The sequence below is a fragment of the Phyllostomus discolor genome, chromosome 13 (assembly GCF_004126475.2).
Source record: "Phyllostomus discolor isolate MPI-MPIP mPhyDis1 chromosome 13, mPhyDis1.pri.v3, whole genome shotgun sequence".
NCBI classification, from domain to species: Eukaryota; Metazoa; Chordata; class Mammalia; order Chiroptera; family Phyllostomidae; genus Phyllostomus; species Phyllostomus discolor.
The window spans coordinates 71,129,868-71,139,956 of NC_040915.2; the positions used below are offsets into that span (position 1 = coordinate 71,129,868).

The following is a 10,089-nucleotide window of genomic DNA, read 5'->3' on the forward strand; positions in this document are numbered from 1 at the left end:
CAGAACAAAAACAAACTCATAGATACAGAGAGCAATTTGATGTTTGCCAGAGGGGAAAGGGGTTGGGGGGTTGGGTAAAAAAAGGTGAAGAAATTTAAAAGCACAAATTGGCAGTTAAAGAACAGTCATGGGGATGTAAAGTACAGCACAGGGAATATAGTCAATAATATTGTAATAACTATGTATGGCACAAGTGGCAAACACAAGGCCCGTGGGCCAAATCTGGCCCTCTACCTTGTTTTATCCAGCCCGGCACCTTGTTTCTACCTGGTGGCGGCACCAAGCTTCACTTAACTGTTGAGGAGTTATTACACTTATACAGCCCTAAAATTACATTCGGCCCTTTGAAGGCAACCACAAGGTTGATGTGGCCCCCAGTGAAAACAAATTTGACACCACTGATGTATGATGTAGATGGATACTAGATTTATCAGGGTGATCACTTTTTAAGTTATATAAATGTCTAATCACAGGATTGTACACCTGAAACTAATATAATCATGTACAACAACTGTAATCTTAAAATAAATATTAAAAATTCAGACAGAGAAAGACAAATACTGGTGATATCTCTTATTTGTGGAATCTAACAATGCTGAACTTGTATAAATAGAAAGTAGAGCAGTATTTACCAGGAGCTAGGGGTGGGAATGGGAAGAATTAGAGAATACAAACTTCAAGTTAACAGATTAATAAATTCTGCAGACCTAGATATCAATATCATACTACATACTTGTAAGTTACTAAGAGAGTAGATCTTAAAATGTTCTTACCACAGAAAAAAATAAGGTAATTACACGACTATAATTACATTATGATGGGCATATTAGCCAACACTATGGAAGTAATTATATTGCAATATTTAAGTGTATCATATCAACACATTATGCACCTTAAAGTCATTTAATGGTGTATGTTAATTATATCTCAAAACATTGGAGAAAAGTGAAAGAGATACACAAAATTTTACTCTCCATTAACAACTGTGTACTTACTGGGCACTTACTAAGACACATGTACCAGATTTCAAGATGTTGTGGTGAAAGACTCTAACAAAGAGTACCAAAGTCTCATGGAATTCAGAGTGAGAAAGAAACTTCATAGGCAGGGACGACGGTAATACCTCACCCTCATAGATGAGGACACATTGGGACGAGATTTATTTTAAGGAGAAAAACTGAGAATATGTGGGAAATGGCATATGAGTTAGAGAAGCTGATTGAAGAGAAAGCCAAAAGGGAGGAAGAGCCGAGTACCCAGGAAACAACACACCGCCCACTTTGGGTGGGTTACGAGACACAGGAAGGGACATTACACAAGATAAGAATGTAAAGAAAGTGTGGAACAGGTTCTGAAGCATCTTGAAGGACAATAAAAATCCACTGTATTAAGATTGGACATGCCCAAAGCTTCACTCTGAGATCAATTTAGTAACACCATTTATTAATTTATTAAAAACCACCATATTTGACAAGCACTGTTTTAGGTGCTGAAGGTAGAAGTTCTAATCCCTGCCCTCGAGACATCTTTATTTTAGGGGAGGAGACAACAAGAAAATTAATAAATAAGATAATTTCAGATACTAACGTGTTGTGAAGAAGAAGTAAAGCAAGATACGCTAACAAAGACTAGGTGAAACCACATTGGAGAGTCAGAGAAGGCTTCTCTAGGCAAGTGATGTCAGAGTGGAGACTTGCGCTGTAGGAGGCAGCGAGATTTGCGAGGATCTGGAGGAGTCTTCCAGGCAAAGGGAGCAGCACAAGGACCTGTGCACAGTCCTGCCTGCCACATCTGAGCAAAGCAAGTAGTCAGTCAGTGTGAGGGGGCTGAGTGGGGTCGGGGGGTGGTTGTGATGGTCTCAGAGAAGTCGGCAGGCCCAGGTTTTACAGCATTTTGAAGTACATGGGCAGTAGTTCAAATTTTATTCTACACGCAGTGGCAGAATTCTAGAAGCTTCTGAGTAAAGCAGAGGTAAAATTACCTGATTGCATTTTAAAACAATCACTCAAGCTGAGATGGGGAATCACGGGGAGCAAGGGTAAGGCTATTAACTATCCTCCAAATGAGAAGCGACAGGCCCCGAAGCTGGGGCGTAGCTGTGGCAGTGGTCAGTCCGGGACTATGTTTTGGAGGTGAAGGTGAAGGTTTGGCTGATTGACTGTATGAGGGTGTAAGGGAAAGGGAAATTTCGAAATCGGAGGGAGAAGAGCCTGGAGCAGGCAACCAGGTAAGAACCTCTTTCCAGAAAGGCAGGAGAATGGACATGAGGATCTGGGTCAAGACTGGCAGCAAGAGGAGAGGAGGGGCCTCGAAGGGGGTTCCTCAGGGTAGAACAGACAGGACTGAGGAAGGATTGTATGCGAGGTCACAGAAGAAAGCAAAGGTGACTTAAGTTTTTTCAGCCTGCATCATGGGAGAACAGAAACAACATGTAGCAGGAAATAATGAGATCGTTTGGACCACCTGGCGCTGCAAGTGACTTGTTGTTTGTATATAAACAGAAGCATTGTCAGGGGATTTAGTGAGCCACATGAAGCTGACTAGTCAGAACATGCTACCTGCCTGGTGATCTCCAAAGTTTAGCCCAAAATCAACTTGAAGCTGCAGGGGCAGCGTGTGAGATCAGTCCAGTCAGGTCCTAGTGAAACTTCCTGCATTTAAGTCCCCCAGCACACCACGCATCTGTCTGTGGACTTTTTTTGCTGACGCAGATCCGTCCCATCCCTGGCCATCCATGGCGGGCCAGAAAATAAACAAGTCCTTGGGTCCACTGTCCTTTGGGACTTGGAACCGACAAGTTCTCAGGGCCCACCCTACCCTACAACCACTTTGTACTTCTTCACACATTCTGTAGTCCATTTCTACTTCAGTGTTACGTATTCAGATATGCTAAGTGTGAACCCCAAAACACATGTAGCTTTTCCCATACCCCAAACACAGGACTCCTCACTTCCTTGGTCAACCCAGACCACAAAGTCTGCCCTACTTTCCACACACACTGCTTCATTTCCTGATTCAGGCCTACACCTCAAAACCTGACACCCACCTCTGTCCTGCCAACTCTCCTACAGCAGAACTGGGTCCCTTTGTCACAGTATTCATCCACTGGCAAGGCACTACTCCCTGTAGACTGGTTTTCTAATATCTACTCCTGCCTGCTTGACATCTGATTCCCAGTTACCTAGCCTCCCCTGCTGCTGTTCTCCTTTCTCCTTATTCCCATTTTTTTGGCTAATCTTCGTTCAAGTTGAACTCTGGTTCATTCACCCACCTTATTTCACACCCTGCAGAGCCATAAGCATTTTAAGAATTCACATGAACGAGGCTGAGGCCCCTGTGTGGTGGTTCAGGGTGTGGATGCAACCATATCCCCCATTAGTGGGTCTCACAGCCAGCCACATGATCCCCTGCTCCATGCTACTCTATGAGTGGTCCAATGATCTGTCCATTCCCCTTGTCCCTTTGGCCGCCCTGGTGCCTCCCATTTAGGTCATGCAAAGTGGAGCTCACCACTTTATCACTAAACCTCTCGCCATCCTCCTCTCTGTCTCTTGCTCATCCTCCCCCTCACCCTATGCACACCCACAGACGGGCACTCCCATACACTTTTCATTGATCTCTAAACCTGGTACTCAAAGTAAAGGCTGTTGATAACACGTAGGCTCTCATCTAATTCAATTCCTTTGTAAGTAGTCTGATCTCTCTTTTTAAATGAGAAATTCTAGTCAATTTTCTCTTGTTATCCTTGATGTGCATGTTGCTATTTCACTGTGAGGTATCTAGATGTGGATGTTCATGTTTGATGTAGTCTGCTCAGTTTTGGAACGTACTTTCTTTCTTTTTTTTAAGATTTTTATTTATTTATTTTTAGAGAGGGAAGGGAGGGAGAAAGAGAGATAAACATCAATGTGCAGTTGCTGGGGGCCATGGCCTGCAACCTAGGCATGTGCCCTGACTGGGAATTGAACCTGCAACACTTTGGTTTGCAGGCCGCACTCAATCCACTGAGCTACACCAGCCAGGGCGGAACGTACTTTCAATGTGAAGTTTTATGGCTTTGTTTCATTGGTACATTCATTAAAAGTATAGAATAGTCATCCTACACTTAAATGTTGTGGTGGTATGTACTGGCTTCATGAAATACAACTAACTATAAGGAGCTCTTCAACAAATATACTCCAGACAGAAGTAAAAAGGTCAAGAAATGACTGACAAGACAGCATCATTGCAGACATAACTCCCTTAAACAATACTTGCACGAAAATGGAGTTTGACATTATTTAAAATTACACCAACATTCACAGAAGCTGAACATCACAGGTACAAGGGCATACTATAACCACAAAATGTCTTTTGTACTTCCCAAATAATTTTACATTTTAGCTATGAAGGTCAGTTTCCAGAGCCAAGCTTGTTCTTAAGTTCAAGTGCTATGTCCATTCAATCAAAGAGTCTCCACATCATCCACAGACTCTTTTGCAGAGTAGAAATTGTAACCAGGTTCACACATCACACACCCATATGTCACATCCAATCTTTATATGCCGTCCAGTGTTTTTGAGATAAAAGGAGTGACTCACAGCAGGGCCACTTGATGTGGAACTTCCATATGGAGGTGATCACACCCTTGCACATCTTCCATTTTATCTCCTCGGGGTCTGGTTTTGGCGGCCAGCCCTCCATACGAGGCTTCACTGCTCTGCCTCCTCAGCTTCCAGCTGCCACTGGTTCATGCTTTCCTTTAATTTTAAAAAAGTATCACTTAGTATCACTTAAACTCTTGCTTCTCTGCCATTTTCTGCTTTGTATCTTGTATACCATTCATCCCTTCTGGATTCAGTTTTTAATTAAAAACTATTTTTAGGGCGGTTTTAGGTTCATAGCAAAATTGAGCTGAAAGTTACAATTAATGAACCTACATTGACACATCGTGATCACCCAAAGTCAGTAGTTTAATTAGGGTTCACTCTTGGTGGTGATGTGCATTCTATGGGTTTATACAAATATATCCACCAGTGTAGTATCATGCAGACTAGTTCCCTGCCCTAAAAATTCTCTGTGCTCTGCCTGTACATCCCTCTCTCCCGCTCGCCTCTAACAACCAGTGATCATTTCACTGATTCCAGAGTTTTGTCTTTTCTAGAATGTCATATAGTTGGGATCATATAAGGTAGCATTTTTAGATTGGCTTCTTTCACTTAGTAATATGCAGTTTAGTTTTCTTCCTATCTTTTTATGGCTTGATAGCTCTTTTTTAGTGTTAATAATATTCCATTATCCTGTATATATACCACAGTTTATTCAGTTACCAAAGGATATCTTGGTTGCCTATGTTTTGGGCAACTATGAATAAACTTGCCATAAATATCCATATGCAGGTTTTGTGTGGCCATAATTTTCAGTTTCGGGGGTGGGGGTAGCTACCAAGGAGCATGATTGCTGGATCATGTGATTAGAGTATAGGTTTGATTGCGTAAGAAACCATCAAACTGCCTTCCAAAGTGACTGTAGCTTTTTCCATTCCCACCAGCAATGATGGAGAATTCCTGTTGCTCCACATCCTTGCCAGCTTCTGGTGTTGTGTTTTGGATTTTGGCCATTCTAACAGGTGTATTGTGATATCTCATTAGTGTTTTAATATTTTGTACTATCCTAATGACTTGTGATGTTGAACATCTTTTTATATGCTTATTTGCCATTTGTATACCTTCTTTGGTGGGATGTTTGTTAAGGTCATTTGCCCATTTTTTTAATCAGTTGTTCACTTTCTTATCATTGGGTTTTAAAAGTTCTCTGTATATATTGGATAACAAGTCTTTATCAGGTGTGTCTTTTGAAAATATTTTTCCCTCTCTGTGACTTGTATTCTCATTCTCTTGACATTGTCTTTCACAGAGCATACGTTTTTTATTATAATGAATTCCAGGTTATAAGTTATTTCTTTTGTGGACTGTCTTACCTTCAGTGTTGTATGTAGAAAGTTGCTGCCATAGCCAAGGTCATCATTTCCTCCTATGTCATCTTCTTGAAGTTCTAAAGTTTTGTGTTTTACATTCAGGTCTCAGGTCTACTCTAAGTTAGTTTTTTGTGATGGGTACAAGTCCTGTGTCTCAATTCATTTTTTGTATATATATATGGCCAATTGTTCAAGCACAATTTGTTGAAGACTATCCTCACTCCATTGTTTTGCCTTTACTCTTCTGTCAAAGGTCATTTGATTTATGCTGGTGTGTTACTGGGCTTTCTATTCTGTCCACTTATCTATTTGTCTATTCTTTCATCAATACCACACTGTCTTAAGTAATTTAACTTTATAGTCAGTCTTAAAGTTGGGTCATATCAGACCTCCAACTTCATTTTTTATCCTTCAAGATTGTGTTAGCTGTTCTGGGTCTTTTGCCTCTCTATATAAATTATAGAATCAGTTTTTCTTCATATCCACAAAAAAGTAGAAAATAATGATGTATAGGAATAACAACAAAAGATATATATTACATTTCTGAAGAAATTAATACAATTTTATTAAGATATGTTAAAGAAAACAAATGAAGAGATATCATGTACATAGATAAAAAGATAATATTACAAAACTGGCCACTCTCTCCAAAGGAATTTGAAAATTGTGTAATTTCAAGGAATCTGATCAAGATGGCAGAGTAGATGAACACTACACTCACCTCCTCCCATGACCACATCAAAATTACAATTAAAATATAGAACAATCAACCTGTGTAACCATCTGAAGACTAGCTGAATAGAAGTCCTGTAACTAAGGATATAAAGAAGCCATATCATGACTGGTTGGAGGGACAGAGACACAAAATGCACTGGTGTTTGGGAATCTGAAGAGATAGCTCATCTGCAGAGTCACACCTTAGCAGTGAGAGATCTCAGCCCCACACGTGACTTCCCCATTCAGAGCACCAGTGCCAGGAAAAAGCATCCACATAACACCTGGTTGTGAAAATCAGCTGTAATCCCAGGTGTCCTCTTAAAGGGTCAGCACACAAATTCTTGCAGGCACTCACCTTGGGTTCCAATAAAGGAAAAAATAGCTCAAGGGTTGCCAAAGACATACAGGGAGAAACTGAGCTGAGTGGCTTTGGGGTGAAGATTGGAGCAATGGCTGCCATCTCCCCTGCATTAAGCCATCCTCCCACTGCAGTCAACATGTATATGGGGAACCCCCAAAAAACAGGAATTATCTTCTTGGGGGCAGGCCCTTTGTAGTACAGGCTTACTCCACTAGGGAAGTGTCCTAGGAACCTATTTGTTTCTGTGTACCAGCAGGCATTGTTGTGAGAGGATGTATTTGGCTTCGGTGAATTTTTTTTGAAAACTCTTTCAACCAGTTTGCCCATTTCATGATGGGTGATTTATGAGTGCACCTGTCTGTACTGCACTGAGTTTAGCAATTTTTGTCCCAAAACAGCACAACCCCCATGCCCTACCCTCCCTATTCTCCAGATCTCACCCTGAGTGACTTTTTTTGTTTGCCTGAATGAAAAAAGTCCTCAAACGGAAACATTTTGCCAATGTGGAAGAGACAAAACAAAAAAGCAGAAACACTAAAAGGCATCAAAATCGATGAGTTCAAAAACTGTTTTGAGCAGTAGGAAAATGTCTCAATAGGAGTATTGCATCAAATGTAGAATACTTTCAAAGTGATTAAAGTTTAAACATGTAAGAATAAATACACAATTTTTTAATAAGTAAATTCCATTTGGGGGAATACACATGCACACACACACACACAAGATCAGGTGAAAAACAGAAGAAATATCAAAAAAACACTAAATAATATTGAGTCAAGCAATCTACCAGATACAGAATTCAAAACACTGGTTAAAAGGATGCTCAAGATTTTAGGGAAAGCATAGATAAACTTCATGAACTTCAACAAAGACATAGGCTTAAAAGAGATAAACTTCATGAACTTCAACAAAGACATAGGCTTAAAAGAGATAAACTTCATGAACTTCAACAAAGATTGTTTTTTTTCTAAACCATAAGAAAACAGAATGAAGAATAACTGCAATGAAGAATACATTAGAAGGAATCAAAAGTACATAGAATAAAGCAGAGGATCTAATAAATGACTTGTAAGACAAAAATAGCACAAAACATCCAATAAGAGGAGCAAAAAGAAAACAGAATTTTAAAAAATGATAATAGTGTAAGGGAACTCTGAGACAATATAAAGCAGAATGACATTTGCATCATATGGGTACTAGAAGGAAGAAAGACAAATGACTGAGAGCATATTTGAAGAACTAATGACTGAAAATTCCCTAACTATGTGAAGAAAATACACATACATGTCCAGAAAGTTCAGAGAATCCCAAACAACATGAGCCCAAAGAGGTCTACACAAAGACACATCAGTTGCCTACAAGGGAGCTCCCATAAGACTGTCAGCTGATTTCTCAACAGAAAGTTTAAAAGCCAGAAGAGATTAGTATAAAATATTTAAAGTGAAATAAAGCACCTACCTGTAAGACTACCTACATATAAGACTACTCTACCCACCAACACTTTCATTTAAAATTAAAGGGGAATTAAGAAGGACAAATAGGTAGTTACAGAATAGTCTTGGAGATGTCAAGTACAGTATTGGAAATGGAGTAGCCAAAGAACTTACACACATGACCCTTAGACATGAACCAGGATAAGGGGATTGCCTGAGGGAGTGGGGGTGCTGGGTGGAGGTAGGCAAAGGGGAAAAAATCAGGAGAACTGTAATAGCATAATCAATAACATATAATTTAAAAAATTTAAAAACACTGAATTTTGCACTTTAAATTAAATTAAAATAACAAATAAAGAGCTTACCAGATAAGAAAAAACTAAAGGAGTTAATCACCACCAAATCAGTATTACAAGAAATGTTAAAGAGATTTCTAAGGAATTTCAATATAAATAATAAAATGTCAATAACTGTGCATCTATCAACAATCACTTTAAATGGATTAAATGCTACAATTAAAAGATACAGGGTGGGTGAACAATGAGCAGCAGTGGGTAGAGGTGCTTCAGAGGTTTTCCTGGTTTCAAACCCCAGCAGCCAGATGTGAAATCCTACCTGCTGCAGATCCTCAACAGCCACCACTTCACCAGGGGGAATAAGCCCAGCAACAGCTTTCACGCCAGCCTCACCCTGCGCTCCTAAACCGGTACAGCTGCTCACAGCACGGAGAGTTCCAGGGTCTCCCTCAGCTGCTGCAGCAACCTGGGCCCAGGGCCTCAGTGGCACTCCTGGTGCCTCACCCACCCCTGAGCATCCCAGGTGGGTGGGTAAGAGGGATCACAGTTTTTCAGCTCATTTATTTTACTCTGATAACAGGCTGAATTGTAACAGAGAAACCAATGTCTAATAATGGAACAAGAATGGAATTCTCAGCATCCGGACTGGGCTCACAGGTGGCAAACAGTGCTGGGAAGCAGCTACTGCTACACAGCCATCCCTGGCAGTGCTCTGCTGGAGGGAAGCAAAGGCAGCTTTGCAGTTCTTCTCGAGTTTGTGTCGGAGCAGCTGCATGCTGACCATGCCCGCACTTGCTTCCACAAGAACCGTGATGACAGAGCCGCTCTGCTCTGTCTGTACCTTCAGCTTTATGGGCTTTGAGGCCTTGAGGCCAAGGCATCCCCTTGTCCCCAAGAGACCCGACACTTGCTTCATGGCCTGCACCTTTGAGAGTCTTCTGATGACAAGGAGTAGCAGCTGTGCCCCATGTACCCCTTGCGCCCCCTGCACCTCTGGCCTTTGCCACCGCTGAAAGATCATCACAGGCTAGTCCCTCCGTGTGTCTAACGCTGCATGGGGTGCATATGCCAGGCCTGCTCCCCTCTTCTCAGTTTGTCCACATGTTGTAATTGGGCAGGTAAATGTTCGCTCCAAATTAGCAGTATATTTCTTGAAGTTTAATAGTGCATGTGTGATGCCAACATTATTCACTTTAATTCTAAATAAAATTTATATTTCACTTTACTATCACAGGTTTAAGGTGACACAGATTATCCTTGTACTTTAAGCAGGAGTGTCTTACTTGAAGTTTTGGAAATAGTTTTACAACTTATCCTGGAGACAGC

The 10,089-nt window shown here is 40.8% G+C and overlaps 1 pseudogene; it reads left to right on the forward strand.

Moving 5' to 3' along the window:
* Positions 1-1,194: 1,194 nt before the first annotated feature.
* On the forward strand, positions 1,195-9,776 carry LOC114510237 (annotated as a pseudogene).
* The last annotated feature ends 313 nt before the right edge of the window (positions 9,777-10,089 follow it).